The sequence below is a fragment of the Bemisia tabaci genome, chromosome 4, assembly GCF_918797505.1.
Source record: "Bemisia tabaci chromosome 4, PGI_BMITA_v3".
Taxonomy (NCBI): Eukaryota; Metazoa; Arthropoda; class Insecta; order Hemiptera; family Aleyrodidae; genus Bemisia; species Bemisia tabaci.
Genome location: NC_092796.1, coordinates 44,925,927 through 44,935,876, shown reverse-complemented (window position 1 = coordinate 44,935,876; position 9,950 = coordinate 44,925,927). Strand labels below are relative to the sequence as shown.

At 38.2% G+C, this 9,950-nt stretch overlaps 1 long non-coding RNA gene across 1 annotated transcript; it reads left to right on the top strand.

Moving 5' to 3' along the window:
- The first annotated feature begins 4,874 nt into the window (after nucleotides 1-4,874).
- LOC140224508 (uncharacterized) lies at nucleotides 4,875-9,245 on the top strand. Its single transcript, XR_011899781.1, has 4 exons — nucleotides 4,875-5,255; nucleotides 5,655-5,717; nucleotides 7,336-8,116; nucleotides 9,134-9,245. It is a non-coding gene; the product is annotated as an uncharacterized lncRNA (long non-coding RNA).
- Nucleotides 9,246-9,950: the final 705 nt, after the last annotated feature.

Below are 9,950 nucleotides of genomic sequence, written 5' to 3'. Positions count from 1 at the left end.
ATAAGGACAAAAAAAAGCCGTATAGACTCTCGGTTTCGCCGGAGGCTAAAAAATGTCCAAAGTTTCAGGCTAAGTCCACGAGGAGAATTTAAGAGGAGCCAAGTGACAGATGAAGTATTGATATCATCGTATTTTTATGTTTCTGTTTTTTAGGAGAGTCTTTTCGGAAACTGACACTCGATAAGACCAAAGCAGAAATGACGGAAATCGCTTCAACAATGCTAGCTGCAGGAGCCGCTAAAGCTGTGAGTTGTTTTCTCTTTTAAAGATTTTAGACGGTTGCTTCAATAATGGTCTTTCCCGGAAAACCTTCCTTTGAGAAAAACGCGTTTGAAGTTTTACTTCGCGAATAACTCGTCGTGTTTTTGAGGAACAGCGGATTTTTAGTGTTGGTTTAAGGTTTGAAATTTTCCCAAACCCCCAGGTCGTTTCAAGAACTGAGAGGGTAGGACCGAAGGCATGAACCATCTGGGCCCCCGAGTCTTTTTATGATTTGGTGAAATGAGCTCACAATCAAGTCACCTAATGGCTCTTGTCAATTTTCACAGAATTGTTGACTCATGTAAGGGCTAGGTTCTTGTATGGGGAGGATGCTAAACATGAATTTGATCGTTTCAGACAAAGAAAAGTATGAAAAATGTAGTTATTTGATAGTTAGTGCTTGTATTTTATATTTTACGCATTGTTTGTTTCATGCTTGTATAAAATTCTGCACCCTGAAGATGACCGAGTGGGGTCGAAAAGCTTCGGCAATGTGTTAACGCACTTAATAAACTAATCACAGCTAATGGTCATTCTTCTCCTTTATTCATGATTTATTGCTGTTATCCGCACGATGTTTAATGAAAGAGAAGTATAGTTGATAGTGAACACTCAGTCAATATTGTTGTGAATTGGGAATCTTCTCAATAGTCCAGTCAATCTAGCATTTTTCTGGGAAAATCTATATATAGAAGGTTTTTTTGCGGAAACATGTTGCATTAGGCTACCAGAACAACATATCAAAAGTTTACCAAAATCGGCCGTCCGCTAAGGCCGCCATCTTGAAAAAAGGGGGGCGGGGGGCCAAAATACGCCGCCGGCGACCGGTTTTTAGCTTATATCTTGAAAAATATCGACCCTACGGAAAAATGTCACTGAACCTTTTAAAAAGATCATAAAATTTCCTATTAGAAACACTATACATTTATCAAGTTGCGACTTCTGGTTCGTGAGATATGGCGGTAGTTTCCTGCGGCTAGGAAAGTCAAATCTTGCGAGAAATCACGTTTTTTCAACAAAATCTGTAATTATCTTAAAAACGGCGAGTCTGAGGCAAAAAAATGTTCTCACCGGAATGAAAGAGCATGAAATTTCCATGCTTAAAATGCTTATGAATTCACTAGGGGGTCCGCCCCCGGAGCGCTATGCGGTCCGAACCAACGGCGACTACTACGCGGTGAGGCTCGGCTTGGCCGCGCCATGCATTGTTGCGGTCCAAGATGAAACGGCTTCACTTTTTTGGTAGATTTACCGCGAGGGTAAGTCATGTTATCCATTTAAATATGTGCTAATTTCCTTTCATCATGAACCCCCCCCCCCCCCTCCTCCCCCTTTAGGTCATGCATGTTGTATAGTTAACAAATGTCAACGGTCGCGCTTGAAGATAATGTTATTATTTTATGATTTCTTATTCAAATTAAATTTGTCAAGAAATCCTCCTTTTTCAAAGTAACTAAAAGGAAATGAATTAATACAAAATATAGAAAGAGGGAGTTTAAATTCATCCTCTGCTTCCTCTTCGATCAGTGTTTCTGCTTGATTGCTGCATCCCAAGCCGGAACAATGTAGACAAATGTCACTGCATGGTAGACCAGCTCAATTACAAGAGCAGCGGTTACTACAGCCTTTCGAACATGTACATGAGATGATTTGTAAAAGTTCTTTGGGGGGGGGGGGGGGGGGGGGTCAGGCGGGTTGAGCATAGGCACAAGGAGAAGCCTGAGTTCCGAAGATTTCCACCCCCATTCTTTGGGATTCCGTTTTCTTCCTCTCTAGAGTTGAACTTGATAATATACACGAAGGAAGTGTTGTTTGCACGCATCTGAAGTTGGAGGCAACGTTTGCAGTTTCACCTCAGTTTTTGCCTTGCCAAAGCACGATTAAAACATTGAAATCTGCATTTGTTCAAAGCAGTAACTAATTTTTCAGCACCATACAGCAAAAGAACGAGTTGCTCACCCGCTTGACAAAGCTCATCTTGAGTGCAGTCGGTTTCATCAAATTTCTCAGCAATACAAGAGACTTCGCCCCATTTTTCCAACAGTTTAATAAATTTGCCTTTGCCCTTGCCACGAAATACTGAAGTAGTATCACATCCACTGACGACATGGATAAACAGAATGCTCTTCTTCAAATTTACATTCGATGCTCGCAATTGATTTGAGCTAAAAATTTGGGCTGCATATTTGCCCTTACCTGCTTTGAGTAATAGGACGTCGCTTGATGCAGGCGTCAAAGCTATCATTAGAACAAGGAGGTCAATGTCTTCACCAACGATTAGAGTACCTATATTGAGAGAGTATGGCCACCGGTGTTACCACCTCTGATTGGCTGAGCCATCTTAGGCTGAATGGAGCCCTTAGGACCCAAAAATGGCGGACGCCATAAATTAATGTGATGCAAAATGACTCAAATTGTAGTTTTCTTTGCTTATCGTAACGAGAAATTTACCCGAATGCACTATTGCGATTCTTTACATATTTTTAAGGCTAATCGTGTGCAATTTTTGAGAAAAATTATCTTAGATGTAGTAAGGTTGGCAGCAAGTGCGGTTGGTGAAAACCGTCAAAAGCTGGCAATGACCCCCCTCCTATCCACAAAAACCAAAACAAAGCACCGCCATTTTTGGGTCCTAAAAGTCTCTCCATGGGGCCCAGTGGCCATACTCTCTCAATATAGGTACTCTACCAACGATAACAACTTGTTTCTTCGTTCCTCTCGGCAGACTAGGAGCTGCATTTACAATGAGAGTATCCGCATCGTCCTCTGCTTGAGATACATTAACTTTTGACTCCCTGTAGAAAAGTGTTTCGATAGCAAGCAAATCAAACGCGCCTTATTCTTTTCATTATAGATAGAAGCAAGTCCTTGGCCACGGATAGAGGAGTGTCCTCACAAAAAATTAAGGCAGGACATTTCTTAAAGCTATAACGTCGTCACCTTTCAACGCTTTTTGTAGAATCTGTTGCGCTTTTTGTTCGTATCCATCAAAAACGATTGAACCTTCAAGACCATCATGCTTTTCAACACATAGGTATTAATAAACGATTCCACCGCTTAAGGTAATAAACGAAGAAATGCTTGTCTTATTCCTATTTCTATATTTTGTATTAATTCATTTCCTTTTAGTTACTTTGAAAAAGGAGGATTTCTTGACAAATTTAATTTGAATAAGAAATCATAAAATAATAACATTATCTTCAAGCGCGACCGTTGACATTTGTTAACTATACAACATGCATGACCTAAAGGGGGAGGAGGGGGGGGGGGGGTTCATGATGAAAGGAAATTAGCACATATTTAAATGGATAATATGACTTACCCTCGCGGTAAATCTACCAAAAAAGTGAAGCCGTTTCATCTTGGACCGCAACAATGCATGGCGCGGCCAAGCCGAGCCTCACCGCGTAGTAGTCGCCGTTGGTTCGGACCGCATAGCGCTCCGGGGGCGGACCCCCTAGTGAATTCATAAGCATTTTAAGCATGGAAATTTCATGCTCTTTCATTCCGGTGAGAACATTTTTTTGCCTCAGACTCGCCGTTTTTAAGATAATTACAGATTTTGTTGAAAAAACGTGATTTCTCGCAAGATTTGACTTTCCTAGCCGCAGGAAACTACCGCCATATCTCACGAACCAGAAGTCGCAACTTGATAAATGTATAGTGTTTCTAATAGGAAATTTTATGATCTTTTTAAAAGGTTCAGTGACATTTTTCCGTAGGGTCGATATTTTTCAAGATATAAGCTAAAAACCGGTCGCCGGCGGCGTATTTTGGCCCCCCGCCCCCCTTTTTTCAAGATGGCGGCCTTAGCGGACGGCCGATTTTGGTAAACTTTTGATATGTTGTTCTGGTAGCCTAATGCAACATGTTTCCGCAAAAAAACCTTCTATATATGGATTTTCCCAGATGACCCTTATTTAGAGCTAAATTGACTGGACTACAAGGCCATGGTTTGGTAGATCCTGTAGCAGGTGAATGAAGCCGTGTGAGTGGTAGGAACTTGTCAGGTAACTTGGTAACATGCCTAGCCTCTCTTGAAAATGAATTTACTCTCTCACCTGATGCGTGGAAAGTTCATGTAAAACCTTTTTAGCATATCATTTTTTTGCTTGACGTAAGTTTAATGAAACTTTATTATTTATAAAGACCGATCAATCAAAAATGAAACTTCTGCAGTTGAAATTCTCAGCATTGAGTCACTCCACTATGGCTATGTCTTCTTTAACTGCAATTCGAAAGATTTCATCTCAAAGCTGTGATATGGTCGTTCTGAAGGCGATTTAGCTGCCTTTCTAACATCAATCCTTTCAGAGTTATTAAATGGCTAAACTTACTTTAAATCCACCCTCATATATACATTGTTTTCTTTCTTCTCTGTGGAACAGGACAACCGCGAAATGGGGACGTTTATTACGCAGGCGAGCATATTGGCGAAGTCGATGGGGCCGCCACAGCCGCCCCCAAACATTGCAGCGGCTGCTCTACATGTCTGTAAGTAACTACCAAGATCTGCTATGATTTAGAGGTTAAAACTATACTGAAAAACCTGTTGTGAAAGTACTGATTTTCGGCTAGCCAGTTTTAGTAGACACCCACCCTGATGTAGTAGAATCGATTTGAGAGTCGAACTTTGCAATAAGAGATGATTTGGGATTAATAGTAGAGACTAACTACAATATATTTAAATCCATGCTATTCTTCAGGACTCATTTTAATGCTGAATTTTTAAATTTGTTTCAGTCAATGACTTGGATGACAAAACTATTATACAACAAGTTACAGAGATAGCAAACCCACCGCCACCGCCACCCTCAACGCAGCCACCAATTATCCCCCCACCTCCGCCACCCACATCCCAGCCACTACAAGGCTGGTACCCCTATGGGTACTACCCAAGGTATTATTATCCATCACCATGCCCACAAGCCTCAGGACCTCCCTCAGCAGTACCAGCGCCAGAGGCCCCAGGGCCCGTAACAGAGGTGGCAAAGGTATTGATAATTCTTGACAAATAATAGATTTCTTCTTCCAAACTGTGCTGTTCTAATGTTTGTACGCATGGCCTGTGTTGAGATGCGAAAATTTTTGTGCAGATTAAGGTGGTCGAAGTCTGTGTTATGTGACATTGATGATTTAGAATTTTTCAAGAAACATCCAAATCGATAGGTAATTCCCTGGCAACTAATTGTGGTAGATTAATACGCATGGCCTGTGTTGAGATAAGAAAAATTTTGTGCTGATTAAGGTGGTCAAAGTCTCTGTTAGGCGACATTAATTTAGAATTTTTCAGGAAACATTCAAATCGATAGGCAACTAATTGTGGTAGAATAATAATATTTTAATTGCTTTTTACTAATTTTTTAATGTGTTTGTGTTTTCATTATTTTCAGAACGAAAACCTTTTTAAAGAGTTCCTCGACTTTAAACGAAGATATCAAGACAAAGAAGTGACGGTAAGAGTTTTGACTGAAAATGAACCACCCTATTCATGGGAAAGCAACTCTAGGGTTGAATAACTAAATAAAAGGAACTAAATTGAATTGTGGGTTATGAAAGAAAAATCGCAACAGTTTTGTTGCAAATATTTTTAAAAATGAAAAACTGGGCAATGGGTCTGTTGCACGCGAGAGATACAACCAACTGAATGCAGTCGGTAAGGGTAAATTTTCTCGAAGATCATATTGGACACATGAAGAAAGTCTGAAATCGGCTCCTTAGTTTGCTTAGTTTGTAATACGCTTTTCCAAGTTTCCCGCGGCTGCAGGCAGTTTTTCTCAGTCACCACCTACCAAGTTTGCCTGTGCCGAGGAGTAAGAAAGAACTACCCTAAGTAAACAAACGATTCACTAACTTTTTCTATCGTATGATCTCACTTGTTTTCAAGGGTTTATTTCCTTTTACTTCTTTATTTTGCAAAGTAAAGCTTTGAACGAATTGAAATCATTCGGATTTCTTAGAAGGAGAGTTCATAGCAGTTTCCAAGATTGTTTGTTAACTCGAGCTTAGGTCTCTCTTCAGGCCATCCTGGCTGCCAGCCACCAAGAAAAACTACCCTTATACTCGGAAAATTTGAAAAAGCGTTTACAAACTATGCAGATTGGGGGAAGGAGTGGATTTCAGAATTTTTTGTTGTGCCCAACATGATTTTCGAGCAAATTTTCCCTTCATAATAAATGTTATCAGTTGGTTGTATATCTAATGCTTGCAACAGACCCATTCTTATTTTGAAGCTGTCTAGTTTAAAAGCAAAGGTTTCATGTTACTATTGTTTTGGTGTTGTTAGTCAATTGTTTTCTAGTCATTATGATTTTTGCATGTTTCATGCAGCCTTGAAAAGTGGTTGATTTTGAAATTATTTTTCAAGGCCTTGAAAGTGCTTGATTTTTAGGAAGGATGCTTGAATAGCGCTCGAAATTTACTCCTCCTTCATTTCCAGTGGTTCAATTCACACCTACAAGCCTTCACCGCTGCCCTGCACCTTGAAACTTTCACCTACTTTCGGAAACCAGAACTAGATTATTTCCCCACCTATACTACACGTCGTTGAACACCAAAATAGGTACAAGTTACCTTGTAAACATAGGATAATGATTTAAAAGAAGCTGAGGGAAGTAAGACAGACAAAATTCCACTATCAAAAATTACGATAGGTGCAGGGCCAGAACCGTACGCCTAAGGAAAAATTAAGAAAAAGGGCTTGAAAATTCCTTAAAAAATGCTTGAAAAGTGATTGATTTTTTTCAACTTGAGGCTGCACGAACCATGTTTTAGGAATTTAAGAAAGCTCTTTCATGCCATGAAGAAACTAAGGAAAGTTGAAAATTTGAAATTAGCTTCCAGTTATTAGTTATTCAATTGTTTTTAATACTTGACTGGAGTTCAAGAACAGGCAGGAGTCTGTTATTGAATCAAAAAGGGCGACTCACTTCTTAATACTTATGCTTAGATGGATAATTTGTTCAATATGACTGACTATGGTTACAGGCCTTGGTACCATTTTTTCAACCTCAGCAGCGAGCAGGTGTATTCGACAGAAGTAATGTTACATTTATTTTATTTTCATGCTTTCAGGAAACTGCACAAGAGGAAGGCAAGAAGGAGGAGGTTCAGGTTCCCAAGAAGGAGGAGGTTCAGGTTCCCAAAAAGGAGGCGTTCCCCCCCTTAAAGAAAAAACGAGTAAGTCGATTGTTATTTCATCTTGACTACTTTTCTTCCCATAAATATGAGGAAAGAATTAGTTAAGGGTCTCTCTACAAGTGGCTTTTTGTATAAGAAGTGTCTCTAAAAAAGAAACGCCCCCTCTTGCAGTTCAGCATCACGGTTTTGAAGGCAAAGAAAGTAATTATAAGTCATTTTTGAGGGAAAGGTTGTATTGGAGAAATACTGCCGTGAGAAAAGTAGAGTTGGTGGCAATTTGTACTATTTTTGAACAGCAACATAAGATTTGGATTCCGTACGAAAGATGAAAACAGTAAAATTTCTTTTTTTGGTCTTCCAAATTGTGCTATCCACAATATTTCAGGTATGATTTTCAGTTACCTTGGTGGTAACGAATGCTACAAATTAATACAACGAAAGACTTTGATTTATTCCAGCTTTCCATAGCAGCACCAGCGGGATGATTGGTATTTCATACCAAATTTTTCCTATCAATATCATCGCATCGAGAACTTTAAATAATTCTTATTTAATTTTACAACTCACATTCATGGCACACAGTCGGACAATGGGAACTGAAACAAGGCCATACCTAATTGGCTGGGAGGTTAACAATAAGCCATGGCGGATCTTTCCTTACTGTACGGTCAACGTTTGCATTAGTACTTCAACATTGAGCGGGACATGATTGCAAGTAAGAAAGGAAATGTGATGTAAAGATAACAGGCTTTGCATCACCCTTATCATAAATGGAGTGGATTTAAGGCTTGGAATGATGATAATGCTGTAAATAATTTCCTTTTTTCCAGTTTCACTCGGTGATTTACTTATTGGTCATTCTTTTTTCCCGCTTCCCTGACTGGTTGTTTGGTCCTTTGATTAAAATTTTTCTCATTAGATTCCTCTAACTTTTTGATTTTTTCTCCTGGCCCTGGAGTTCCACCGTGTCGCAGTGTTTATACCAGGGTGGCTTCCTTCATATCTTACATTTTATGGATTTCCAACTGTAGTGAGCTGTATAATATGAGAGTGGCTTCTTCACTATCTAACAGTTATTACATTGCCTGCGTTTTCTCCCACATTATCACTTTTTCTTGAGGATTTTCTGCCCTTGCACGCTTCAAAAGTTGTTGTTCTGGTCGCCTTTTTTAATTCAATTTTTTTTTTTTTTTTATTATTATTATTTTTGCAGTGTGTTTTTTTTCTAATTTTGTATATTTTTGGGCATCTGCTTTCTCCTACTTCCCATATTATGTCTTTTTCATATGAATTGTGGAGTCATTTAGTAGGGATGTATAGGCAATTTATGTGTATGTGTATAAAAAAAGGTGTCCCTTCAGAAGTAGAGAAAACATACCTACTTGGTTTTTAAGATTTTACATAGTGTAGTGAGACGCAACATCGCAAGATTCTACATAGTGAGAGGCAACATTGATGAACAGTCGGTCTACATTGTGAATGGGTGATAAAATGGATAGCATAGATGTGCCTATTTGCTCACTTCTCTACATTATTGTTGAGTTTCTCTCGGTGAAATCTCTTGATTACTCAAATTGCACAGGAAAATCGTGACTGGATAGATCATGAATATTCAGTTGCCATTGCATTAAAATTGGTTTGAAAATTTATATATTCTCATTTATATACTCATTATGTAACAAATATTTTATCTAAAAATTAATTTTCCTCATTTCTTGATCCTTTGTTTCAGGGGGGACGCAAACGCTGATGATTCCTTTGCTTTTGGTTTTTTCTTTTCAATTGATTTTTCTTATCAATTTATTTTTCCTTCAATATATATTAATAAATGAAATGAATATGAAGCAATGTATTCTTTCTTCCTCTTCTTTCATCATTATCTCACGTAGAATATCATCATATCATCTCTTTTACAAGTTTCATTTTTTTATACAAGCAATAAGAAAAAGATTTGGTTCAACAAGTTTAAGACTTTGGGCGGACTCTTTATTCCTTTAAATCTGAAGGTTTTTTGGAGGTTGTTGTAGTTTCATTAAACGATATCTTACGATCTCTTTTAAAGAGGATTTTCTACATGGATGTGTAGAGTTGAATAATGTGTATTTCAGCTTGCAACGTAAAAAAATCTTCGACCTTATTTTACTTAGTCATTTTATTTTTTTTTTTAGATGAAATTAAATCAACAGTTTTTCTTGAAATAATCGATGGCTTTTCTGCACTTAGGAAATCACTCTGTGATTTTTCTTCTTCAATTGTATACCTAATGGATGAAATAGTTACAGAAAATTGGAAGACTATGATTTGCTTATTTTAAAGTTTCAATAGAGATAGGCGTTTTTCAAAATTTAATTTTCTATATTTATTCCCTCGAAACATCAGCTAGAAATTAGTATGAAGGCTTGACTTAGTCAGACCATATATTCTAAGAGGAAAGATTTAGAAAGCGTTAACTTTTATTTTTATATATAGTTTTACCTCAAAGAAGGGAAAAAGAAACATTCTCTCAAATCCAGGAGCAATGAGAATTTGGAGAGGTTACTTATCCTTCA